Below are 27656 nucleotides of genomic sequence, written 5' to 3' on the forward strand. Positions count from 1 at the left end.
ATTGTTTATTTCCTTATGTTGAAGTAGTTTTCCCTTTTCCTTTTTTTGGATCTGTTTAGTAGGAAATTCTAGTAGATAAGTTTCTCTTGGGTTCTGAGTTCATGTTAAATCTAGGTTATAGGGATTGTTTAACTTGCTATTGTTTTTTTAACCCACATATGAATCATATGTTAGAATTATGTAACATTGTTCCTTCTTGTATATACATATTAAAATGGAGAAAATCTTATATATGGAAACAAGTTCTTATCTAATAGAGATAGGAATTCATAACTTTTATATTGCAGTGGGGCCTTTCACTATGATCATTTGTCATAGTGACTTGGCTTAGGCTCAGATGATTGACCAACAGCCATTCACCCTGAACCTTGGATCCCATCTATGGTACAAGCATATTTTTCTGCACCAGCATCAGGAATTGGATTTATTTATTTTTTTCTTGGTTTTTGGGCCACACAAAAACTGGGGTTACTCCTAGTTCTGCAGATCAGGAAACCATATGAGATGCTGGGGATCTAAAAAAATGTCCATCCAGGGTCGTCTGAGAGCAAAACAAATGCCTTACCACTGTGCTATCACTCAGGCCCCAGGAATCGAACTTATACCAGGGAAGACCCTAATGCTGCCCTAGACTGACTTACTCCAAAGTAGGTTCATAAACACATAGTCAAGTCATATCTTGCTGATTTGGAAACAGCAATAACTTGCTTTCAGGGCAGGGTTCCCTGCATTGCCATCAATGGTGAGAATAAATCAGAAGACACTCCAAGGCACCCTGACTTCGACATAGGATCTGAGCAAAACAGGATTTCTAATTATCGAAACCTGACTACAACAACCATGATTTGAAAGGATTTTTATTGGGACCACAAGAAAGACTTTGGGGTTAGACAATGACAACTTAGTATGCCTGGAGCCTGTAGTTGGTTTTATGACAGGATGCTTCATGGGTAGTGTCTTCCTGTTTATAGGTCAAAGATTTTTCCTTTTATTTTCCCTACATTTTGTTGTGCCTATACAAAAAACAAAACAAAACAAAACAAAAAAACCCAACATAATCATTCCCCTCCAAAAATAACCCCCAAACTAGACAAAGAAAGCAAACAAAAAACTTGCTGCATACCCCTTTTTTTCTTTTTCTGTTTTAATTTTTTTTGGGGGGGGGGTCACACCCGGCAGTACTCAGGGGTTACTCCTGGCTCCATGCTCAGAAATCGCTCCTGGCAGGCACGGGGGACCATATGATATGGGACGCCGGGATTCAAACCGATGACCTTCTGCATGAAAGGCAAATGCCTTACCTCCATGTTATCTCTCCGGCTCCTCTGTTTTAATTTTTTATTTATCTTTTAAATAGGGGGTCCTGCCTCTTTCATAGAACCTTAGGGCATGAATTATTTTGTTTCACCACATATTTATTAATATTTTTATAAAACTAATAAGAATGGAAAAACTAAAGGCTGGGGACCAGGGGCCAAGTGTCTCAGATACATTGGTGGAGAAAAATAAGGACATAATTGAATATCCATGCAAAAGTTAATGACAGTAGAATCAAGAGACCTATACTTTAACAATCTAAACTTAAATGGGCCCATTATCCTGACAGACCAGGGGGCAAAGGATGGTGGTATAGGTTGCACTCTGGTTCATTGGTGGAGGGAGGTTGACACCAGGGCTGGGAATAGCCCTGACTCACTGTATATCTGAAATTCAACTATGAAGGACTTTGTAGATCACAAAGATTTCAATAAAAAATGTTACTGCAACACTAGAATTTTGTAGTTGATTAACTTCCAAATGATTCATTACAAGATATTGCATTGTCTATTTCTTGTGTCTATGCAAAAAAAAAAAAAAAAAGACATTGCCATAATATAAAACATACAACAAGGGTTGGAGCTGGAGCAAGCATAGTGAAGAGGGAGTTTGCCTTGCATGTGACTGACCTAAGTTCTACCCCTGGTCTCTCATATGATTCCCCAAGCATGTCAGGAGTAATTTCTGAGTGCAGAGCCAGATATGGCCCCAAAACAGAACAAAACATACAAAAAGGTGTAGAGGTGAGAAAAGCAAGTAGTTCACTTACATCATGATTCTGTCCTTTACATTATTTCAGGTTATTAACTTTAAGACAAAAGTATTTTAAATCCCTAAAAACAGATTTAATTTGATCTCAAAGCAAATTGTTTAAATTTTGATTCATTTCTAATACTTTATCTCAATGCAAACATTTTAATTGCTTTTTCAATAATTTTAAATTTTATTTTCTATAACTTTAAAAATCCAATTCTTACAACTTTATAACTTTTCAAAAAACTTCCATCTAGGAGCCGGGTTGGTGGCACAAGTGGTGGCACAAGGGCATTTGCCTTCCACGTGCTAATCTACGACAGACTGTGGTTCGATCTCCTGGCATCCCATATAGTCCTCCAAGGCAGCAGCGATTTCTGAGCGCACAGCCAGGAGTAACCTCTGAGTATCACCAGGTGTGGCTAAAAAGAAAAAAAATCTTCCATTTAAGTTATTATGTAACATGATTAAATCACACTTTAATCAGAGTACACAGAGTAATACAGCAGTTCAAAATTCACGATTGCAAATTAGTTACACTTGTTTAAAATTAAGTACTTGTTGGTATGAGTCAATGGAGCTATTCTTGCAAAAATAATGTGAATTTTTTTCTAGTGTTGTGAATTCTTAAAGCAACCATTTAATGTAATTTACAGTTCTTTTTTTACTAGAGATATTTTTCAAAGAAATACAGTTTCTCAATTTACTAAGTTACTTTAACTTTATTCCACTACCAGAGATATTTTATTTTCTCATTCTTTTTTTAAATTTCATTCTTTATATTCCCTACATAGAAAAAAAATTTTCAATTACATGCAATTCTCAATACACAGTTCAGAGTGTCTTATACAATTTTTACTTTGTAAATTAGAGCAAATTTTGAAAAACATAATTTAGAACAGAATGATAAAGTTTTAGCTTGTTCCCTTGTAAATTAGAGCAACTTTTGAAAAACATAATTTAGAACAGAATGATAAAGTTTTAGCTTGTTCCCTTGGCTCTCTTCATTAAAGTCCAATTCACTGGGCAACTCTTGGTCCAGTATAAGATCCTACATTGTATACATTCTAATAATCAAGCAAACAAGTATTTTTTTTGTTTGTTTGATTTTGAGTTTTATATCACACCCAGAAATTCTAGGGGTTACTCTTGGCTCTGGGGTTAGAAATCACTCCTGGCAGACCCAGGGGATCATATGGGATGTCAGGATCACAACAGAGGGTTGACTGTGTGCAAGACAAACCCTCTACCACTGTCCCATCACTCTTGGCCCCTAAGTATCACCAATGCAATCTAATAAGTCCTGTCAGAAGCCCACTGATAAGCCTTTCCTCAGTGTAGATGTCTGACCAGATTCTGATAGTGTGGGTGATATTTCTTAGGCTTAGTTAAAAGCATTTATTTGGCCTAAATACTAATCTCTGTTCTTTTGTATTAAGTGTGTATATATTTGAGTATTTACTTCCAAACATAAGTATTTATACAGGCAAAAAATAGCCTTGAATAAATTTCTTTTTACCTGGGAAAATTTGCACTAAAAGATATTTTATAAACAACTTCAATCCTCATAGTCTTTTAAAAGACCCTGCAGGTTTTAAAACAGACTGCTGTAAGGTGAAAGGAATGCTTGCTTTGGGACACTGCTAAGGAACACTGAGTGACTTGCTAATTCAATTTACCTCAGAGTTAACATTCAAACTGTGGCCTAGATGTAGCAATGGGCTGTTAAGAAAACTTTGACCAGGTATAGCTTTGTATCTCTTTCATATAAGCTTGTCTCTTTTATTGCCCCTTCTAAAAGCCAGACCTTAGGAAGTTAGTTATTTGTGATATAACCCCTATATCCCAAAATCTGTTCCCTCAGGAATAGGAAATTTGATAGAAAAGCCTGTTTTCTTGCTGAATCCCTTAACATCAAAATTGACATCTAGGGGCTGGCCAGAGAGGAACTGCTTTGAGATGTTAAAATTTACCTTCTTTCTATCCTCTGGACTCTATTTTTCATTTTTTTTCAATTTCATTATTTAAACACCGTGATTACAAATATGATCGTAGTTGGGTTTCAGTCATGCAAAGAACACCCCCCTTCACCAGTGCAACATTCCCATCACCAATGTCCCAAATCTCCCTCCTCCCCACCCTAACACCGCCTGTACTCTAAACAGGCTTTCTACTTTCCTCATTCATTCACATTGTTAGAATAGTTCTCAATGAAGTTATTTCTCTAACTGCACTCATGACTCTTTGTGGTGAGCTTCATGTCATGAGCTGGACCTTCCAGCCCTGCTCTCTTGTCTCTGAGAATTATTGCAAAAATGCCTTTCATTTTTCTTAAAACCCATAGATGAGTGAGACTATTCTGCATCTATCTCTCTTCCTCTGACTTAGTTCACTCAGCATAATAGATTCCATGTACATCCATGGAAAATTTCATGACTTCATCTCTCCTGATGGCTGCATAATATTCCATTCTGTATATATATCACAGTTTCTTTAGCCATTCATTTGTTGAAGGGCATCTTGGCTGTTTCCAGAGTCTGGCTATTGTCAATAGTGCTGCAATGAATATAGGTGTGAGGAAGGGATTTTTGAATTGTATTTTTATGTTCCTAGGGTATATCCCTAGGAGTGGTATAGCTGGATCAAATGGGAGCTCAATTTCCAGGTTTGGGAGGAATCTCCATATCGCTTTCCATAAAGGTTGGACTAGACAGCATTCCCACCAGCAGTGAAAAAGAGTTCCTTTCTCTCCACATCCCAGCCAGCACTGCTTGTTCTCATTATTTGTAATGTGCACTAATCTCTGTGGCATGAGATGATATCTCATAATTGTTTTGATTTGCATCTTCCTTATGATTAGTGATGTGGAGCATTTTTTCATGTGCCTTTTGGCCATTTGTATTTCTTCTTTGGCAAAGTGTTCATTTTTTTTGATGGAATTAGATGTTTTTTTTTTTTCTTGTAAAGTTCCTTCAGTGCCTTGTATATTTTGGATATTAGCCCTTATCTAATGGATATTGGGTGAATAGTTTCTCCCACTCATTGGGTGGCTCTTGTATTCTGGGCACTATTTCCTTTGAAGTGCAGAACTATGGTACAATGAGTAGGGCATTTGCCTGCATGTTGGTGGTATGGGTTTGATGTGTGTCACCACATATGGCCCAGAGCCCTGTCAGAGTGCTCCCTGAGCACAGAGCCAGGAGTAAGCTCTCAAATGAACAGGTGTGGCCCCTCAAAATTTCCCCTTCTAATTTTTCTCCTTGTTGTTTCAGTGATCAAGGTCACATACACTGGGCTGTACTGACATATAGGTGCTTGCTTGGGTCACACATTTTGGTTGTAGTGTTTGCTGGGTGCTGAATAGTCTTCAGGCATACAATATTTCAACTCCTATTCCTTCCTTCCATGTAGGCCCCTCTCTCCACTTCCCTCCACCAAATTCTGCATTTTTACAGATATACCCTAAGTTGCTGAAACTGGACTGAGGTAGGTTTAGAGAAGGAACTGATCTTCCAACACAGTTGCAGCAGGAGACCAGAGATCGGAGACCAGAAACTGCTTGTGTAGTGGGGAAGGTACCTGCTAGGTTCTAGGATTCTGGGAAGGTTGCCCTTTCATCACCACTCTCTCCTCCCATGTCCTCCCTTTTGCCTTTATTCTTCAAATCCAGGACTAGGCCCTGGATGTTGAAATTTTCTGGAGAATATTTTCAGTGGACAAGAGTGCTGGCATGATTAGGTAAGAAATATGGTTGATCACACACATTATTGGGGTGCTGGATCCCAAGCTTGGGGGTGGTGCAGGAGCCCTCAATCCTCAATGTAGGTTTTTTCTTAACACTGAGCTCTCCTAGGACACTAGGGTCCCTCATTGTAGACATCTTGATGAAAAGCTGTGGGTTTTCTTTGGATCCTGAGCTTTCAGTTTTGATCTTAGTCACCTAGATGCTAATAACCTGAATTCTCATCTGGTCTTGGGCCCTTTCAGTTGAGGCCTAACTTCACCCACCTTAGTGTTGCAGGGGTCTTCTTTGCACTCACTGAAGATACAGACTCAGGGACAGGAGGGGGCTGATGTAGGCTAAGTCAGGATATTGAGTGTGAGCATAAGTGTTAGAGTGTATATACATGTGTTTATTCTGACCTTGTGATCACTGCTGGCCCCCAGAAATGCTGCTCATGATCAAATCTGGAGCAGGGACCCCTTCTCTTTCTGGTAATTCCAATTTTACAAATTCCAGGGAAGCATCTGGGCCTGGGGTTTTGTTTTTGGGCAAACTTTTGATTATGGTTTTAATGGGGGTGTTTAGATATGCTACATCATCTTTATTCAACTATGGATGGTTATAAGAGATCAAACATTTATCCATTTCTTCTAGGTTCTCATATTTAGAGGCATAGAGTTTCTCAAAATAGTCTCTGAATACTCTTTGAATCTCTGCAGTATCTGTAGTGATCTTCCCCTTTTCATTTCTGATACAGGTTATCAGGTTTCTCTCCCTCTTTCTTTGTGTTTTTCCAATGGTCTATCAATCTTGTTTATCTTTTTCAATCTTGTTTATCTTTTTCAAAGAACCAACTTCTGCTTTCAGTCTTTCGAATTGTTTGTTTGTTTGTTTGTTTGTTTGTTTTTTGGTTTCCACTGTGGGAGGCTGCTCTAGCCTGCACAAATATGGATGCTATCACCTTAGCCTCTATCTCTGTGGATAGTTCCACTGAGCTGCATACGTGACTGCCGGCAGGTTCCTAGCCCATGAGCAAATAGGCAATCTTGCTATAACATAGCCCCTTGTACTAACCACAGGGCCATGAGACCAGAGACAAGATAATATTTCCTTATATGTCTCTGATTCCGGTCAAGCTAAAGGTTACTAGGATCAGTCATTCAGTCATTGAGTCATGCCTCCCCCTTTTCCTTTTCCCACCTCCTTTGGGCTGTGCTTAACAAGGCACACTCTATCCTTTTTCCCTTTTTGGCCAAAATACCTGTAGTAAGCATATAATTGGTGAGAAGCTTGTTTGAATTGACCAATGCTTGTATGCCCCATAAGTTTAATGTTTAGTACCTTTACTCATTTTTGGTTATGTGCCTATGCTTGGAATATAATTGGATAAGAGATGGTTTGAAATGACCAATAGTTTTTGAGACATACTTCCCCTTGTGTAAAAAATATATATAAGTGCTTGCCTGCTTAATAAATTGCCTTTGACCAGATAAAGACTTAGGCCTTCTTTCTAACCTTTACAGCTTTTTCCCCCAGATATTTCGGATCGGGTCGGCTTCAGTGAACCCACGAATAAGTTGCGGCATTCATCCCCTTCACCCTGCTGGCCAGGGTCCCCAGAAAGCCGCATTCCACTTCATTGATTTCTATTCTAAACTTTGTTATTTCTTTCTGTCTCCCTATTTTTGGTTCCTTTTGTTGATCATTTTCTAGTTCTATAAGCTATGTCATGAAGCTATTCAGGTATGCTCCTTCTTCCTTCCTAATGTGTGCTAGCAAAGTTATAAATTTTCCTCTCAGTGCCACTTTTGCTGTGTCCCATTTTCATTGTCATTTGTTTCCAGGAAAGTTTTTATTTCCTCTTTGATTTCATCTCGGACCCACTGGTTGCTCAATAGCAGGCTGTTTAATTTCCAGGTGTTAAATTTTTTCTTCTGTGCCCCTTTGTAGTTCACATCTAACTTCAGAGCCTTGTGGTCAGCGAAGGTAGCCTGCAAAATTTCTATCTTCTTAATTTTATGGAGGTATGTTTTATGAAAAAGAATGTGTATCCAGGTTTCTGGGGATGGAGTGTCATATATATGTACTAGGCCTCTTTCTTCTATTTCTCTTTTCAGGTCTATTATATTTTTGTTGGGTTTCAGTCTGGTTGACCTATCAAGTGTTGACAGGGCCATGCTGACGTCTCCCACAATTATTGTGTTATTATTGATATCCTTTTTCAGATTTGTCAACAATTGTATTAAATACTTTGCTGGTCCCTCATTGGTTGTATATATGTTTAGGAGAGTGATTTCTTCCTGCTGTACATATCATTAATTAGTACAAAATGTCCCTTACAACTTTTCTGAGTATAAAGTTTGTGTCATCTGATATTAATATGGTCACTCCAGCTTATTTAAGGGTGTTGTTTGCTTGGATTATTTTCCTCCTGCCTTTGATTTTGAGTCTATATTTGTTCTGACTATTCAGGTGGGTTTCTTGTAGGCAGCAGAAGGTTGGATTCCATTTTTGATTCATTTAGCCACTCTGTGTCTCTTAATGGGTGCTTTTAGTCCATTGACATTGAGAGAGATCATTGTCATGGGATTTAATGCCATCTTTGTGTAGAATTTTGGTGTGTCTGTTGGTCTATCTTGTCTTAAATTAGACCTTTTAGTTTTTCTTTTAAGTCTGGTTTTGAGTCTGTAAAGTTTCTGAGCTGTTGTTTATCTGTATACTATGTATACTTCTTTCAAACCTGACAGTGAGTTTTGCTGGGTGCAGTATTCTAGGTGAAGCATTTATTTCATTGAGTTTTGTCACTATGTCCCATCATTGCCTTCTGGCCTTGAGTGTTTCTTGTGACAGGTCTGCTGTAAGTCTCAAGGATGCTCCCTTGAATGTAATTTCCCTTTTTGATCTTGCTGCTTTCAGTATTCTGTCTCTATCTGTGGGATTCATCATTGTGACTAGGATGTGTCTTGGGGTGATTTTCCTGGGGTCTCTTTTAGCTGGTACTCTTCAGGCATGCAGGATTTGGTCACATATATTCTTTAGCTCTGGTACTTTCTCTTTGATGATGTTCTTTACTGTTGATTCGTTCTGGAGATTTTCTTCCTGGGTCTCTGGAACTCCAATGACTCTTAAATTGTTTCTGTTGAGCTTATCAAAGACTTCTATTTTCACATTCTTTGAGTAATTTTTCCATTGTCTGACCATTTGTTTTTTTGGTCACACCCAGCAGCGCTCAGGGGTTACTCCTGGCTCCATGCTCAGAAATCACTCCTGGCAGGCTCCGGGGACCATATGGGATGCCGGAATTCAAACCAATGACCTTCTGCATGAAAGGCAAACAGCTTACCTCCATGCTATCTCTCTGGCCCCCTGATTATTTGTTTTAAGGCTTTTTTTCCAATCTCTTCTGCTGTATGGAGTTGTTATACATCTCATCTTCCAGCTCACTAATTCTATCCTCAGCTGCTGTTTCCCTGTTGTAGAGGTTTTCCATTGAGTTTTTAATTCGTCTACTGAGTTTTTCAGACCTGTTATTTGACCTGATATTTCAGTTTGGAGTTTTCTGATTTTTATCTTCATATTCTCTTGATTCTTATTAGTGTTCTGTTCTACTCAATCTATGCTTTCTTTGAGTTCTGTGAACATCCTCCATATTTCTTCTCTAAACTCCATATCTGAAAGACTAACTAGGTTGTTGGCCGTTGTTGGGTCATCAGAGTTGCCATCTTCATTCTCTATGCCTGATGTTGGTCTGCATTGTTTCCCCATTGTCACGCTTGTATTGTGGGTTTTTCTACATGTTGTGATGGTATTCATTGGCTAGGTGGAGTGTGTGGCTGCAAAGCAAAGTGGAGCAGCCATTCTCCTTTGGCTCCATCCCTTGTGGTGGGACAACTGTATCCACAGTCTCCAGGCAGGGAAGACTCACCTCAGAAGAAGCGAGCCCTCGGGGTAAGGATGCCAGAGAGGATCAAAATTCCCAGGCTGAAGCAAGCAGAGGGAAGCCTCAAGATGTCTGCCATGCTAAAACAAAGGCAAGAAAGAAAGAAAAAAAAGAGATCCATCAGAGTCAGCTGTATCCACAGTTTCTGGGCAGGGAAGACTCACTTTCTTGGATTCATTTCTAATACATTTTTTATCTCATGAAAAATTTGAATTGCTTTTTAAATAATTTTAAATTTTATTTTCTATAACTTTAAAAGTCCAATACTTACAACTTTATAACTTTTCAAAAAAACTTCTATCTAGGGACCAGATTGGTGGCACAAGTGGTAGGGCATTTGCCTTCCATATGCTAACCTAGGATGGACTGAGATTTGATCCCCTGGTGCCCCATATGGTCCCCCAAGGCAGGAACAATTTCTGAGTGCACAGCCAGGACTAGCCCCTGAGTATCACCGGGTGTGGCCAAAAAAAAAAAAAACCAACAAAAAACTTCCATCTATGGGGCCGAGCGGTGGCGCTGGAGGTAAGGTACCTGCCTTGCCTGCGCTAGCCTAGGACAGACCGCGGTTCGATCCCCCGGCGTCCCATATGGTCCCCCAAGAAGCCAGGAGCAACTTCTGAGCGCATAGCCAGGAGTAACCCCTGAGCGTCACAGGGTGTGGCCCCAAAACAAAAAAACAAAAACAAACAAAAAAAAAACTTCCATCTAAGTTATTATGCAACTTAATTAAACCACACTGTAATCAGAGTACACAGAGTAACACAGCAGTTCAAAATTCATGATTACAAATTAGTTACACTTGTTTAAAATTAAGAAGTTGTTGGTATGAGTCTATGGAGCTATTCTTGCTGAAATAATGTCGTGTACATCCCCTTTTATTTTCTTAAGGCAACCATTCAATGTAATTTATATTTCTTTTTTACTAAAATTTTTTTCAAAGAGATACAGTTTCTCAACTTGCTGAGTTTTTTTAACTTTATTCCACTATCAGAAGACATTTCATTTTCTCATTCTCTGTTTGAAATTCAGTTCTTTATATCCCCAACCTAGAGAAACAAAATTTCAATCACATGCATTCTCAATGCACAGCTCTGATAGTCTAATACCATTTAAATTTGTACCATTAGAGCAACTTTTGAAAACACAATTTAGAGAAGAATGACAAAGTTTTAGCTTATTTCCTTTGTTCTTTTCATTAAAGTCCAATTTTCTCTTGAGACAACTCTTGCCAAAATACTTTAAATCCTGAGTTTCTTTTAACCATAAATATATATTTAGCTTGTCTTATATCAATAATTTCTATTTATAAAACCTTTAGAACTTTTAACCCTCACGTATCAGTTTTTTTTTAATATCAAAACTATAACTAGCATAAGATGATGATCTTCGCCAATCCCACCTCTTCCTAGACTTGGGGAGGAAATCAGGGGACTCTCTTGAGCTGCAGGGAATATGGGTGACTAAAGCACAAAGACATATGCATTATTTTTAGAATCTTTTTTTTGTTTTTGTTTTTGTTTTTTGTTTTTTTCGGCCCACACACATGGCCTCATCCGGGGTTACTCATGACTCTGCACATAGAATTGCTCTTTTCAGGCTCTAAGGACCATATGGGATGCTGGGGATTGAATCTGGGTCAGATCTCCCAACATAGTTGCTGCAGGAGGCCAGAGACAGTTGGCCAGAGACCACCTGTGCCGTGGGGAAGGTACCTGCCAGGATCTAGGGTTCTGGAAGATTGCCCTTTCATCACCTCTCTTCTCCTCCTCCTGTGTCCTCCCTTCTCCCTTCCTCCATATCTAGGACAAGGCTCTGGATGTTGAAATTTTCCGGCGAATTATGCCAGCATACCAGAATGCTGGCATGATAGGTAAAGTGTGAGTATCCCTTCCCCCAACTTCCTGTTCATTCCACTTGGATGGTCAGACCCACCCACATTTGGGAGGGGTCTGAAGTTTGGAATAAAAGTGACCTGATCCCTGATTCAATGCCACTATGTACTGCAAATTTGACTGTGAAAGATTTGTTATTCACGTTGGTCACAATAAAAATTATTTTTAAAAAAAAGTGACCCGAGGGGAAGGGAATGCAGAAAAAGGAGCAAAGGCCATCAAGGGCAGCAGGAAAGAGGCTGCTTAGCTTAGAAGTCATGTGGAGAAATGCACAAGGTAAGTTAAGGCTGTGTAATAAAATTGGCTGTCTCCTGAAACTTGAACTGACTGCTTCGTGAATCTCTCCACCATTATCCTGCAACTTTCAGACCCGGCTGCCAAGGGACTACAGGCAGCATGCAGAGAAAGGCCTCATTCCAACAGTAGGACTCTATATTTTATATTTAAACAACATTAAGGTACATGGTGGATCACACGTTTTGTTGGGGTGCCGGATCCCAAGCTTGGGGATGGTGCTTGGAACCTTCCTATACCAAACTGCAAGGTGGGCATTTCACTTGCCACTGACCTCTCCTAGGACACTAGGGTCCCTCACTGTGGATATCTTGATGAAAAGCTGTGGGGTTTCTTGGACCTTGAGCACCCAGTTTTGATTTTAGTCACCTAGATGCTAATAACCTGAATTCTCATCTGGGCTTGGGTCCTTTCGACTGAGACTTGAACTTTACCCATCTGGGTGATGCAGGGTTCTGCTCTGCATTCACTCAAGCTACAGGCTCAAGAATAGGATGTGTCTGCTGTCGGGTAAGTCAGAATAGTGAGTGTAAATGTAAGTGTGAGAGTGTATAAAATATACAATACATATTGTACATACAATATGATGTGTGGATTCTGGCCTTGTGACCACTGGTGGCCCCCAGAAATAATGCTCACGATCACTTCTGGAGCAGGGCCCCCTCCTCTTTCTGGGAATTCCAATTTCACTAATTCCAGGGAAGCATTCTTGTCTATTGGCATAATGCTCCAGCAAGTTCAACAGTTGGAACTGAAGAATGAGGGGAGGAGAGATAGGAGGGAGAAGAAGGAGATGGAAGGGGTGCCTTCTTGGACCCTAGATTTTAGCAGCTAGCTGCCTTTGCCCACAGCTCAGAAGGTCTCCAGGGTCTCTGGCCTCCTGCAATAACTGTTTTGGCGATCAGATCCCATTGCGAACCTGCCCTGTGGAGTTTTCCAGTTGCCCCAGCCAAGTCATATCTGCAAATGTGTCACTTCATTAGGAACCCTCTGAGACCACTGACACCACTGGGGAGCGCCCTTCCTCGGGACCCCAACAAAACTCTGAAAGAACCTTCCAGATAGACTTTATCAGTCTGTGGGACTGGCCGTGCCTGGGCAGGGAGAGGGGGATCCTCAGGCAGTGTGCACTGAAAAAGTAGGACGGTGCATAAACTGCCTAGAGTTCTTCTTCACTCCCCTCGGGGCCCCTCTGTGTTTTGGCCAAGGCTCCCTGCAATTCTGGACTGTTGGCCCAGTACCCATTCCGCTGCATGGACGCAGCCTGCAAAGCCTGTAACTCTAGAGCTGGGTGGAAACTTGTCTGCAGCACAGGGCCGAGGGGTGCCCCTTGTAGGTCTAGTTAGGGTCAATGATCGCGGGGGCGGGAGGCAGGGGAGGGTCCTCCCGGACCTACAGTAGCCTAGAGGCTGCTGGCGAACAAACCAAGTCTCAATAGAGCCAGATGGACCGGGTTCTGACCTATTGGGCAGCGGCAGTGCTGGGCGGGATCCAAGCACTTAAATACCGGCCCGCAGCCTCCTTCCAGAGTCCTCACCACCCCACCCACCCCCACCCCCCCCGCCATGGGTCTGGAGCTCTACCTGGACCTGCTGTCCCAGCCCAGCCGCGCCGTCTACATCTTCGCCAAGAAGAACGGCATCCCCTTCGAGCTACGCCCCGTGGACCTGCTCAAAGGTGGGACCGGGACTTCGTGTCCTGCTGCATCCCCTTTCCTACCCCCCCCCCCCCCAGCAGCAAAAGCCTGTGCCTCTGCAACTGGCCCCACAAAACTCCCGCTGTGTGACTTGATCTAGCCACAGGCCTTCTTAGAACTTTGCTTTTCTCTAAAAAGGAATCAAATCCAGTGTGTGTGTGTGTATGTGTGTGTGTGTGTAAGAGAGAGAGAGAGAGAGAGAGAGAGAGAGAGGGTGAGAGAGAGAGAGAGAGAGAGAGACTTGGTCTAGCCACAGGCCTTCTTAGAACTTTGCTTTTCTTTAAAAAGGAATCAAATCCAGTGTGTGTGTGTGTGTGTGTGTGTGTGTGTGTGTGTGTGTGTGAGAGAGAGAGAGAGAGAGAGAGAGAGAGAGAGACTTGGTCTAGCCACAGGCCTTCTTAGAACTTTGCTTTTCTTTAAAAAGGAATCAAATCCAGTGTGTGTGTGTGTGTGTGTGTGTGTGTGTGTGTGTGTGTGTGTGTGTGTAACAGAGAGAGAGAGAGAGAGAGAGAGAGAGAGAGAGAGAGAGAGAGAGAGAGAGAGAGAGAGAGAGTGACTTGGTCTAGACACAGGCCTTCTTAGAACTTTGCTTTTCTCTAAAAAGGAATCAAATCCTGTGTGTGTGTGTGTGTGTGTGTGTGTGTGTGTGAGAGAGAGAGAGAGAGAGAGAGAGAGAGAGAGAGAGAGAGACAGAGAGAGAGACAGAGAGAGAGACAGAGACAGAGAGACAGAGAGAGAGACAGAGAGGATTGATTGGTGGGGGCATTTGTAGTAAGGCAGGGAGATCAAAGGGCATGAGAGGTTGTTTCATTCGAACCCTCGTCCTCCATCCAACACCTCCAGAAGAGTGAACCTCCCTTTTCCGATGCTTCTTCCAGCCTTCCCTGAGTAGCCCCTGATCACCATTAATCGAGGCCCCAAGCAAACTAAACTACAAGTTGCTCCTCGAAAGAAACCCTGGGGTCTAGACTCCGCTGTGAAAACTAAACCGAGAATGCTGGAACCTCCTGTTCAATCTAGTTCCAGCTAAATAGAAATAACTTCTCTTCATCGACATGTAGTAGCTCCGAAGTAACTCTAGTCCCTCTATATCTAGTTCCTCTGCAGGAGAGCTAGAAACCAAGCCTGACCCAGGCACTCCTGGTGAGAGATCAGGAAGCCAGCTGAGGGCATACACAGTTCCAGGCCACTGGGTCTGAGCCAGCTTTGAGTTGTGGCTCTGCCCTGTAGGTCTCTGACTTCCTCCGTAGGGCAGCACCTGAGCAAGGACTTCACCCAGATCAACAGCCTGCAGAAGCTTCCAACCCTCAAGGATGGTGACTTTGTGTTGACTGAAAGGTACCTAAATTCTGTGCTGTCACCCTCATACTTGTGGTCCCTATGAGTCAGGGAGGGCCAAAGATGAGGAATGCTGGAAGAACAGAGCCTGTGGGTGACCAGGGCCGACACAGTGTCTCAGCAATTACCTGTCTTCAGCTTTCTCTTCTGAAACCCAGTCCTCTTCCCATGCCCACATTCAAGATCATTAGAAGCTAATAGGGGCTATGACCATGTACATGACCATGCCAGGCACAAAGATGAACATGCTGAAAGGAGTTCCTCTGACTCCTAAACCTCATCACCAGAGTCTGCTGTACCTGAGAGTAAATCTAGCTATCAGAGAAATGGCTACAGAATAATGGCTTGGGGACTTGCCATGGTCACTCTTGATAGATCTGATAGATCTTCATAGATCACTCTTGATGGATCCTCAATCCATACAGCTTAACATGGAGGGATGACTGAGCACCATGCACAGTTCCAAGGAGCAGGGAGCCAGTTCTGAGCTGCATGAGCCAAGTCGTAGCACCAGTTTGTACCTTCATTTCTGCCTTTGCCAAGGGCACAGGAGTCTCTTCTGAGAATATTGTGCCATACTCAGAGACCAGGTGCTTTGGTGGTAGTAGTTTTCTGTAGCACCAGGGATTGACCCAGTTTCTCACCCATGCCAGACAGTCAATCTACCAATGAATCTACCAATGAATCTGAAGTTCTTAGGAGCCAAGCGGAAGGTCTACCCAGTGCCTATGGGAACATAGGAACACAGAGATTCAGGGGAGCACAGTGGGGAAAGGGAGGAAGTGGTGCCCCGGGAGCTTGGGGGTAGAGGTATGGATGGAGGAAGGGCCTCAAATGCAGGGCAATTATGGGGCTTCTTTGAGGCTGGCAGCACCTGGAAGTGTGAGCTCCTGATCCTAGTGTGCTCCTCAGTGTGGCCATCCTGATCTACCTAAGCTCTAAATACAAAATGGAGGATCACTGGTACCCACATCTGAGCCCACATCCATCAGTACCTAGGCTGGCATAGTGACTTCATTTGGGGCACTTTTGGTGTGGCCCTGTGGGTAAAGATGAGAAGCACCATCAGAGGCAGTTGATGGCTTGGGTCATGGGTGGATGTAGAGGCCATGGCCAGAGCCCCATTTATGTTCCTTCAGGTGATTGCTCCCATCAGTGGGCTCCAAGTACCAGAGGAGAAAGTGGAATGCAACAAAGATCTCAGGGACAAAGCAGTGCAAAGAATGGAGGACTTCTTCCTGGGCAGCAAGCCTTTCCTTGCTGGCCAGGAGATAACCATTGCTGACCTACTGGCACTAGAGGAACTGATGCAGGTATGAACTGGCCCTAAGCAGCCAAGCCCTCCTATTGCCACTCTCTGTTAGAAACCCCGAGAAAGCAGCACTTTGTCCAGATGAGAGCAAGTTTCTGGCCGAATTGGTGCTGAGGTGCTGACCTTATGCTTTTCTCCAAAAATGAGATCTCAGCTGGTTCTCTTGGGCCCTGCTATGGAGCTCTCAAGAACTTAGGGAATAGGCCTGTCACTCTCAGAGCTCTTGGAATTGCACATTGAGAACTTTTTCGATTTTTTTAATTCTTATTCCTGTAGCCCTTGGCTCTTGGCCATGACCTGCTTGTGGGACATAAGAAACTGGAAGCCTGGCGTAATTGAGTGGAGACTTTCCTGGGTGCTGAACTGTGTCAGGAAGCCCATGGCCCCATCTTGAACATACTACAATTCACCAATAAAACTATTCCACCACCTCCCCCAGAATACTACTTAAGGGTGAAGCTTCGTGTTGCCAGGATTCCCTGATGGTTAGGATGGGGGCTGCAGGTGGGGGTACCAGGAAATTAGCAATAAAGATGCATACCATTTCTTTTGTGTTCCATGTCCTTTTTAATTATTTAATTTTTTTTTATCTCACTGCTGTTGCTTGTACCTTGGCTCCAGGAGCATTCTGTAGTCATGCTGCAGTGCGTCTGGGTGGTGCTGTGCCTCAGGGATACAGGTAACCCTTTGGGGACTCAAATTCACAGACTTAGAGAGATTTAAAGTTCAATACCATGAGAACACACCAGCTGAGAAATTATAAATATTTAAATCTAATTTTTAAATTTGATTTCGGTTTTGGGACTCACAAGTACTGAGTATAGATGGGGGTTCTCTCCTGGCAGTGTTCAGAAGAATATTGTGAGTGTGTACGTGTGTGTGTGTGTGTGTGTGTGTATGTGTGTGAGAGAGAGAGAGAGAGAGAGCGAGAGAGAGCGAGAGAGAGAGAGAGATAGATAGAAGTGCCTTAATCCCTATAGCATATCTACAGTCCATTATTTTGTTGTTTGTTTTTGGGACCATACCCAGTTGTGCTCTGAGCTTACTCCTGACTCTGAACAGGGGAATAATTTTTTTTTTCGAGACCTGGGTATCATATGTTGTGTCAGGGATTGAATCTGGGTGGACCACATTCAAGGCATGTGCCCTGTCCACTGGATTATCTCTACACCCCTCACCTTTCATCATTGGTTATTGTCACAATCACTTTACCTTTTCCTTTCACTTTCTCTAAGTTAATTAGCACAAGTACCCTTAATTTAACAGGAAAAGCAGCAGAAAAGAAGAAGCTTGGCTGGCTCTATAAGACCAAGAAGTTGCTCAACAACCCCTGGCTGAAAATACACTTTTTCTGTGACTCTCTCTGATTTTTTTGTACAAAATCACACATATTAAACTTGGTATTTTAAAAAGAATGAAGACTTTATATTTTAAAATGCTTTAGGATTCTAAAATGTTCTTAAATGAATTAAGACCAAAAATAATTTTTTTGCCTTTTTACCAAGATTATTCAGATATGAAGATATTTGTGGTATAGCTAACTACTAATTCTTCAAATCTAGAACTTTGTATTTATCGATGCAATGCATAATTGTAGGGTTTGGGGGCAATTGTTCTTGTTTCATTATTTGCCTATATTAAAATGTTGCCTCAGTGAGCACACGAAGACTGAGGAATTGAAATCCAAACTATATAGTTCGTTGAATCCTTTGCAGCATATTTTTAGTACGATCTGTTCCTCATGCTAAGCCCTATAAGATACATATGAATTTGGGGCCAGAGAGATAGCACAGCGGTTAGGTGTTTGCCTTGCATGCAGCTGATTCAACCAGATGGTGGTTCAAATCCCAGCATCCCATATGGTCCCTCTGTGCCTGTCAGGAGCAACTTCTGAGTGTAGAGCCAGGAGTAACCCCTGAGCACTGTCGGGTGTGACCAAAAAACATATGAATTCAACATTTAATCATTTGTATGGGTAAGTTACAATGGGTCATACAACACATTATCAAAGCACAATTCTAGACTCTAGTAAGGTGCTGAAAATAGATAGATTTGTCAGAGTTTCAGGCATGTTTTCCCACAAACAATGTTTAGACTATCAATAGCAGGTCTCTCCAAGGCTGCATATTGAGTAGAGTCTCATGAAAAGCAGCTCTATCTTATTATAATAGTTTGCAAGGACATTTAGCCCACGTATTGGTATAAAATCCAAATAAGAAATAAACATGCTTCAATTCAACCCAGCTGTTATTTATGTATAACATATTCTTTGTGTGTGTGTGTGTGTGTGTGTGTGTGTGTGTGTGTGTTTGTTTTTGTTTTTTGCTTTGGGCCACACTTGGAAGTTCTCAGGGTTAATTCCTGGTTCTATACTTAGGGGTCAGTCCTTGCAGTGCTCAGTGCTTCATATAGGATGCTGGGATTACTCCTTGCAGTGGTCAGTGTCTCATATGGATGCTGGGGATTGAAGTTGGTCAGCCATATGTAAAGCAAGCAGCCTATTCATTGTACTATTGGTGCAGCCTATATAACACACTTTTGGGGGCTGTATTTTTGGGAAACACTGATTGTGCTCAGGGCTTAGTTCTGGCTCTGCACTCGGGGTCACTCCTGACAGATAGTGCTTGAGGACAATGTGAAGTAGTGGGGATCAAAACTGTTGAGTCCATTTGTAGGGCACTTGCCTTGTATATAGCCCACTTTGACTGACCCTGGTTCCATCCCAGATATTACACATGGTCCCTGAGCTCCACCTAAGCAGGAGTCAGGAATAGACCTTGAGTCCTGCTTGTACTGCTTGTGTCACATCCTGCCAAATAAATTTTAAAACGTTATTAAAATATCTTTTGATGTTAACGATCTAGACCGTTTGAAATTTAACTCCTAGCTAATCACACTGATGTGAATGGGATAGCTTTTTAATGTCTATTTCTTCTCTATCATTATTGGTATACAAGAAGACCATTGATATTTGCGTGTTAATTTTGTAGCCTACCTCTTAGCTAAATGAATCTATTGTTTCTAGAAACACCCAGTGAGCAAGGACTGCTGGGAGAGTCGCCAGGCAGAGTTGATTCTTCTGTCTGTGGAGGTGCTTTCATGCTGTGCCCTTGATGACTGTGGTAACTTAAAGGGACCTGTTGGCTTTGTTTGTGTCTCTTTTCTGAATCCCTCAAGCTCTCCTCAGAGGGCTAGGAAGGGCAACCCCCACAAAAAAAAAAAAAAAAAAAACTGTCCCTAGAGGCCGCAGAAGAGCACGGCTGCGAACCCCACTGCAACACGCAGAAAAAAATCACACTACAAGCGCGACAATGGGGAAACCTTGCAGGCAAACACCATGATGAGAATGAAGATGATAGATCTGACAACACAAAAAATTCCAACCATCTGATTAACCTCTCAGATAAAGAGTTTAGAATAGAAATATGGAGGATGTTCATAGAACTCAAAGAAAGCATAGATCAATCTGAACAGACCACAAAGACAGAAATCAGAAAACTGCAAACTGAAATAACAGATCTGAAAAATACGGTAGCTCAACTGAAAAACTCAGTGGATAGCTCTCCAGTAGGGAACAGCAGCTGAGGACATAATCAGCATTCTGGAAGATCAGATGCAGAACAATGCAATACAGCGTTACTTTAGAAATTCCTAAAAATTGGGTAGATAGGGCCCAGAGAGATAGCACAGCGGTGTTTGCCTTGCAAGTAGCCGATCCAGGACCAAAGGTGGTTGGTTCGAATCCCGGTGTCCCATCTGGTCCCCCGTGCCTGCCAGGAGCTATTTCTGAGCAGACAGCCAGGAGTAACCCCTGAGCACCACCGGGTATGGCCCAAAAACCAAAAAAAAAAAAAAAAAAAAAAATTGGGTAGATAATGTTGCAAATCAATTTAATTTTGTGAGTGTCCTAATCAACAACGGGGAAGATGTAACAAAAATAGCTCCTTCAACCCCATGCCTGTGGTGCAAAAACAGGTTTCATTGGCAGGCTGACTGTAAATCTAAATTTCATAAGAATGAGGAAGACTTTAAACTAAATTTGGGCATCCCTCAGCCCCATCATCCAAAGGGGAATTACTAAAAAGGATACTGCTAAGGGTGCCTCACTCTGAAAGCAGGGTCCCCAGCCTACTGGCCTGGTGGTATCAGGAGTAAAGAGAAGTATACCTCCTCTTAAAATTATTAAGTGGTTAATATGAAAAGTTTCAAACAGAAATTCAGGGGCTATAATACCCCTCATAATCTCTTAGGACAGGAATACTGAGGCAATGGAAGGCTTATATCTTCAAAACACCTAAAGGTGGTGGCCAGGCCACTGCCCTTCAGATACTGATAATATCCTGGTGACCAGGAAAACCTGTCAGGGTGAAGCAAATAAAGTTGGACGCTTTAAAAAATATAGTGAAAACCACCACCCGCCCCTTAGGAATTTTGGAGCAAGGATTATCAGTAAAGAAAAACGTTTTGTCATTTTAAATTCAAATAGGCCACAAACATATTAAAATTTGGGGCTTTATTTTGGGGAATGGGACACACCCGGCAGCGCTCAGGGGTTACTCCTGGCACTATACTCAGAAATTGCTCCTGGCAGGTTCTGAGGACCATATGGGATGCCGGGATTCGAGCCACCATCTTTCCGCATGCAAGGCAAACATTTTACCTCCATGCTATCTCTTCAGCCCCAGAATTTGGGTCTTTTATATTATTACTGAACAATTTTTTTTTCAATTTTAAAGGTATCTAGAAAACTGTGTGCAAAATGTTGTCGTTAACCTTTTATTTTTTATAACATTGTTAATTTTGTGAGTGCTTAATATTGCTGAGATAACCAAATTTAGATAACTAAATTACATAACTGTTACCACAAGATATTAAATTTAATGTTGATCTTACGATCAAAAATGCTTAAAATGGGGCCCTGAGAGATAGCACAGCGGCGTTTGCCTTGCAAGCAGCCAATCCAGGACCAAAGGTGATTGGTTCGAATCCCGGTGTCCCATCTGGTCCCCCGTGCCTGCCAGGAGCTATTTCTGAGCAGACAGCCAGGAGTAACTCCTGAGCATCACTGGGTGTGGCCCAAAAACAAACAAACAAAACAAAACAAAACAAAACAAAAAATGCTTAAAATGTCTTTACTAAGTATAATAAAGGACAATTTGTTCTGTCAGATGGAAGTAATTCTGGCAATTTGCTTTCCAATTGGAAGAAAAAGAAATAAAAGTTCTGAGTATCTAGATAAAATACAAACCTTTTAAAATTGGAGTAAAATAAGTCTTATTTTATATTTATTAGGCTTTACAACTTAAGTTATGATAGTGTTTGGATTTAAAAAATACTAGTTGTCCAATTCAAGTCATCCTCTGTAGTGGCAATACACCTCCATTCCTCACTTAGTCTCTGTTGTTGTTGGTATCATGCTTCTGTATTAAAGATCCTGGAGTCTGCATATCCCATATTGTAGTCAGGATGGTGCGGAGCATCCTCTCATTTCACCTCACACTTATGGGGCAATAGAGAGAACCATGTCCTGTAGAGCAGGTCATTGTTGTTGTCAAGTCTTCTCAGTGTAACCGGAAGTCTCTTTTTAGGAGGTCGATGTCAGACCCTTGGTAGAGTCTTTCCTGGTAGAGGACTGCTTCCAGCTGTTGCTATAAAAGACCTTGGACGTTTCGTAGATAGCTTGCCTGGTTCCGGCATGAATGGAGGATGCCCATTCTTCTGAGGCCTGTGCCAGGACAAACTAGTGTGCCTGGAGCCTAGAGTCAGTCCTGTGCCAGGAAACTTCAGGGGTAGGGTCTCCTTGTATTTAGACCATAATTTGCCTTTTCATATCCCTTATGTTTTGGTGGGCCTATGCAAACAAATGCCACTTTAATACCGTTTTTTACTATGTTCCCTTGACTCCAATCCTTAAGAAAAACAACCCACTAAAACTTTTGAGGCTAACTTAAACTAGTAAGCATGTGCATGGAACTAGAGAAATGTACTTTGCCCTCAATGTTTAAGGAGTTACATAAGTCTAATGTCTTTAGATTATATTGTGTGCTGCTAAGAAATAGTATGTACTACAACTGGGGATTTGAGGGACAAAGTAATTGTATTGTACATGGGTTCAGTTTTGTTTTTCTTAATGTTCTTTGGCTGAAAGTTCAAGGCTGGGATATCATCGATGGGACTACCGAGAATTCTGTTTATGGGTGATTGGGCTTCCACTGTAACTTTACCCTGTCCTCTTTCTTTGCATCTTTGTTGTCATAATTAAAAAAAAAAATACTAGTTGTCCTTGATATATTACTTTGGAAACTATTGAACATCACTTACTTCTCATTTGCTAAACAAAGAAAGAAACTATTTTAAATAATGTTCTAAGTTATTTTTTAAAAAAAGAGCAAAGTGGGGCCCGGAGAGATAGCACAGCGGTGTTTGCCTTGCAAGCAGCCAATACAGGACCAAAGGTGGTTGGTTCAAATCCCGGTGTCCCATATGGTCCCCCGAGCCTGCCAGGAGCTATTTCTGAGCAGACAGCCAGGAGTAACCCCTGAGCACCGCCTGGTGTGGCCCAAAAACAAACAAACAAACAAACAAACAAAAAGAGCAAAGTAACTAATAATGTGTGTGGTGATGTCATATCTTAAAATTGTAATTCCTCTGGATTACTAATCTTAAAACTTCTTTTTAAAAATTTATATATCTTTTATAATTTTGGGATTTTTTTAAAATGAGCACCTATTATTTCTTTTTTTTCTTTTTTAATTTTTTAAATATCTTTATTTAAACACCTTGATTACAGATATGATTGTAGTTGGGTTTCAGTTATGTAAAGAACACCCCCTTCACCAGTGCAACATTCCCATCACCAATGTCCCAAATATTCCTCCTCCCCACCCCACCCCCACTTGAACTCTAAACAGGCTTTCTACTTCCCTCATTCATTCACATTATTATAATAGTTCTCAATGTAGTTATTTCTTTTTTTTTTTTTTTTGGTTTTTGGGCCACACCCGGCAGTGCTCAGGGGTTACTCCTGGCTGTCTGCTCAGAAATAGCTCCTGGCAGGCACGGGGGACCATATGGGACACCGGGATTCGAACCAACCACCTTTGGTCCTGGATTGGCTGCTTGCAAGGCAAACGCCGCTGTGCTATCTCTCCGGGCCCTATGTAGTTATTTCTTTAACAGCACTCATTACTCATTGTGGTGAGTTCATGTCATGAGCTGGACCTTCCAGCCATCAGCCCTCTTCTCTTTTGTCTCCATGTACATAGTTCCATGGTCATCCATGTATAGGAAAATTTCATGACTTCATCTCTCCTGACAACTGCATAATATTCCATTGTGTATATGTACCACAGTTTCTTTAGTCATTCATCTGTTGAAGGGCATCTTGGTTGTTTCCAGAGTCTGGCTAATTTAAATACCACTGCAATGAATATAGGTGTGAGGAAGGGATTTTTGTATTGTTTTTTTGTGTTCCTAGGATATATCCCTAGGAATGGTATATCTGGATCGAATGGGAGCTCAATTTCCAGTTTTTAGAGGAATCTTCATATCGCTTTTCATAAAGGTTGGACTAGACGGCATTCCCACCAGCAGTGAATAAGAGTTCCTTTCTCTCCACATCCCAGCCAGCACTGCTTGTTCTTGTTTTTTGTGATGTGCCCCAATCTCTGTGGCATGAGATGGTACTTCATAATTATTTTGATTTGCATCTTCCTTATGATTAGTGATGTGGAGCATTTTTTCATGTGCCTTTTGGCCATTTGTATTTCTTCTTTGGCAAAGTGTCTGTTCATTTCTTCTCCCCATTTTTGATGGGATTAGATGTTTTTTCTTGTAAAGTTCCGTCAGTGCCTTGTATGTTTTGAATATTAGCCCCTTATCTGATGGGTATTGGGTGAATAGTTTCTCCCACACAGTGGGTGGCTCTTTATTCTGGGCACTATTTCCTTTGAGTTGCAGAAGCTTCTCAGCTTAATATAGTCCCATCTGTTTTCTCTGCTTCCACTTGTTTGGAGAGTGCTATTTCCTCCTTAAAGATGCCTTTACTCTCAATGTCATGGAGTGTTTTATCTACATATTGTTTTATATATCTTATGGTTTCAGGTCTGATATCAAGGTCTTTAATTCATTTGGATTTTACCTTTGTACATGATGTTAGCTGGGGGTCTGAGTTCTCTTTTTTTTGCAAATGACTAGCCAGTTGTGCCAACACCACTTGTTGAAAAGGCTTTCCTTGTTCCATTTAGGATTTCTTGCTCCTTAATCAAAAAACTAGGTGATTGTATGTCTGGGGAACATTCTCTGAGTACTCAAGCCTATTCCACTTATCTGAGGATCTGTCTTTATTCCAATACTATGCTGTTTTGATAACTATTGCTTTGTAAAATGGTTTAAAGTTGAGGAAATTAATGCCTCACATATTCCTTTTCACAAAGATTGCTTTAGCTATTCAAGGGTGTTTATTGTTCCAAATGTATTTCAGAAGTGTTTGATGTATTCCTTTGAAGAATGTCATAGGTATCTTTAGAGGGTTTGCATTAAATCTGTACAATGCTTTGTAGAGTATTGCCATTTTAATGGTGTTAATCCTGCCAATCCATGAGCAGGGTATGTGTTTTCTTTTCCAAGTGTCTTCTCATTTCTTGGAGCAGGGTTTTGTAGTTTTCTTTGTATAGGTCCTTCATGTCTTTAGTCAAGTTGACTCCAAGATATTTGAGTTTGTGTGGCACTAATGTGTATGGGGTTGTTTTCTTAATGTCCATTTTTTCCCTATCATTATTGGTGTATAAAAAGACCATTGATTTTTGTGTGTTAATTTTGTGGACTTCCACATTGCTATATTAATCTATTGTTTCTAGAAGCTTTTTGGTCGAGTCTGTAGGGTTTTCTAAATATAGCATCATGTCATCTACAAACAGTGAGAGCTTGACTTTTTCCTTTCCTATCTGGATTCCCTTGATATTTTTTTCTTGCCTAATCGCTATAGCAAGTACTTTTGGTACCATGGTGAATAGCAGTGGTGAGAGAGGGCAGCCTTATTTTTACCAGAACTTAGAGGAAAGGCTTTTAGTTTTTCTCCATTGAGGATATTTGCCTTTGGCTTGTGATAGATGGCCTTAACTATATTGAGAAAGGTTTCTTTCATTCCCATCTTACTGAGAGTTTTTTTTTTTATCAAGAATGGGTGTTGGCATTAAAATGGGAAAATACTATACATACAAATAACATCCTATCTACTAGAGATTGGAACACACAAATCTTGTAGTGCAAAGGGACCTTACATCCTGAACATTGACATAACGACCTGGCACAGACCTCAGAAGAAAGGGCATTTTCCATTCACCCCTGAACCAGGGAAGCCATCCACAAAACATCCAGGTTTGTCTATGACATCACCTGGAAACAATCCTCTACCATGGAAGATCCTACCACTGCTCAGACATCGACCTGCTCAAGAGACTTCCCTTAACACTGAAAAGACTTAACAACAACAACGACCTGCTTACAGGGCAGGGCTTCCTGCATTACCCTTTAATTGTGAGGTGAAATGAGAGGACGCTCCACGCCCTGACTTCAATGTAGGATATACAGATTCCAGGATCTTTAATACAGAACATGATACCAACAACAGAGACTGTGTGAAAAATAAAAGTGTGTTGGCACTACAGACAATGTCTTGGATTGGACGATCTAGCTTGCCTGGAGCCTAGATTTGGTCTTATGCCAGGAAACTTCAGGGGTAGGGTCTCTTTGTATTTAGGCCAAGGTTATTCCTTTCCATGCCCCTCATATTTTAATGGGCCTATGCAAACAACAATTGCCACTCTAACACTGTTTTTACTGTGCTCCTTTGACTCTAATCCTTAAAAAAAAAAAACTTAAAATTTGAGGTTAACTTAAGCTAATATGCATGTACATGGAAATGTAAAAAATACTATGCCTCTAATGTTTAAGGAGTTAAGTAAGTTTTATGGCTTTAGATTGCCTTGTGTGCTGTTAAGAAATATTATAATGTGTTACAATCTGGGGACTTGAGGGACAAAGTAATTGTACACGAATTCTGTTTTATTTATCTTTTTTTTTTTTTTTTTTTTTGGTTTTTGGGCCACACCCGGCATTGCTCAGGGGTTACTCCTGGCTGTCTGCTCAGAAATAGCTCCTGGCAGGCACGGGGGACCATATGGGACACCGGGATTCGAACCAACCACCTTTGGTCCTGGATCGGCTGCTTGCAAGGCAAACGCCACTGTGCTATCTCTCCGGGCCCTGTTTTATTTATCTTAATGTTCTTTGGCTGAAAGTTCAAAGTTAAGGTATCAGCAAGGGGACTTCTTCTGAGAATTATGTTATGGATGATTGTCCTTCCACTGTAACTTTACCTTGTCTTCTTTCTTTGCATCTTTGTTCTCATAATTAAAAATAAAAATAAAAAAAAAGAATGGGTGTTGGTCCTTATCAAATGCTTTCTCTGCGCCTATTGATATGATCATGTGATTTTTCTTTTTCTTTTTTTTTTTTTTTTTGGTTTTTGGGCCACACCCTTTTGACACTCAGGGGTTACTCCTGGCTATGTGCTCAGAAATCGCCCCTGGCTTGGGGGGACCATATGGGACGCCGGGGGATCAAACCGCGGTCCTTCCTTGGCTAGCGCTTGCAAGGCAGACACCTTACCTCCAGCGCCACCTACCCGGCCCCGATTTTTATTTTTCTTGTTCTTGATGTTGTGTATTATGTTGATAGATTTACAGATGTTAAACCATCCTTGCATTCCTGAGATGAAATCTACTTGATCAAAGTGAATAATCTTCTTGATGAGGCATTGGATCCTATTTACCAGGATTTTGTTAAGGATCTTTGCATCTGTGTTCATCAGGAATATTGGCCTGTAATTATCTTTTTTGGCTGCATCTCTGTCTGGTTTAGGTATCAAGGCGATGTTGGCTTCATAAAAGCTATTTGGAAGTGTTCCTGTTTTTTCAATTTCATGAAAGAGTCTGACCAGGATAGGTAGCAGTTCCTCTTGAAAGGTTTGAAAGAATTCATTAGTGAATCCATATGGGCTTGGACTTTTGTTTTTGGGCAGACATTTGATTACTGTTTTAATTTCCTCAATACTAATGGGAGTTCTTAGATATGCTACATCCTCCTTATTCAACTGTGGAAGATTCTAAGAGTTCAAGAATTTAGTTTCTCAAAGTAGTTTCTGATTACCCTTTGAATCTCTGCAACATCTGTAATGATAGTCCTCTATTTATTTCTGATATGGGTTATCAAGTTTCTCTCTCTCTCTTTCTTTGTTAATTTTGCCAATGGTCTATCAATCTTGTTTATTTTTTTCAAAGAACCAACTTCTGCTTTCATAGATTTTTTGGTTACCACTTCATTGA

General features: G+C 41.2%; 1 pseudogene; it reads left to right on the forward strand.

Annotated features, from left to right (window-relative positions):
- The first annotated feature begins 13474 nt into the window (after nucleotides 1-13474).
- On the forward strand, nucleotides 13475-16815 carry LOC126033774 (glutathione S-transferase theta-2B-like; annotated as a pseudogene).
- The last annotated feature ends 10841 nt before the right edge of the window (nucleotides 16816-27656 follow it).

Source organism: Suncus etruscus, chromosome 17 (assembly GCF_024139225.1).
Source record: "Suncus etruscus isolate mSunEtr1 chromosome 17, mSunEtr1.pri.cur, whole genome shotgun sequence".
NCBI classification, from domain to species: Eukaryota; Metazoa; Chordata; class Mammalia; order Eulipotyphla; family Soricidae; genus Suncus; species Suncus etruscus.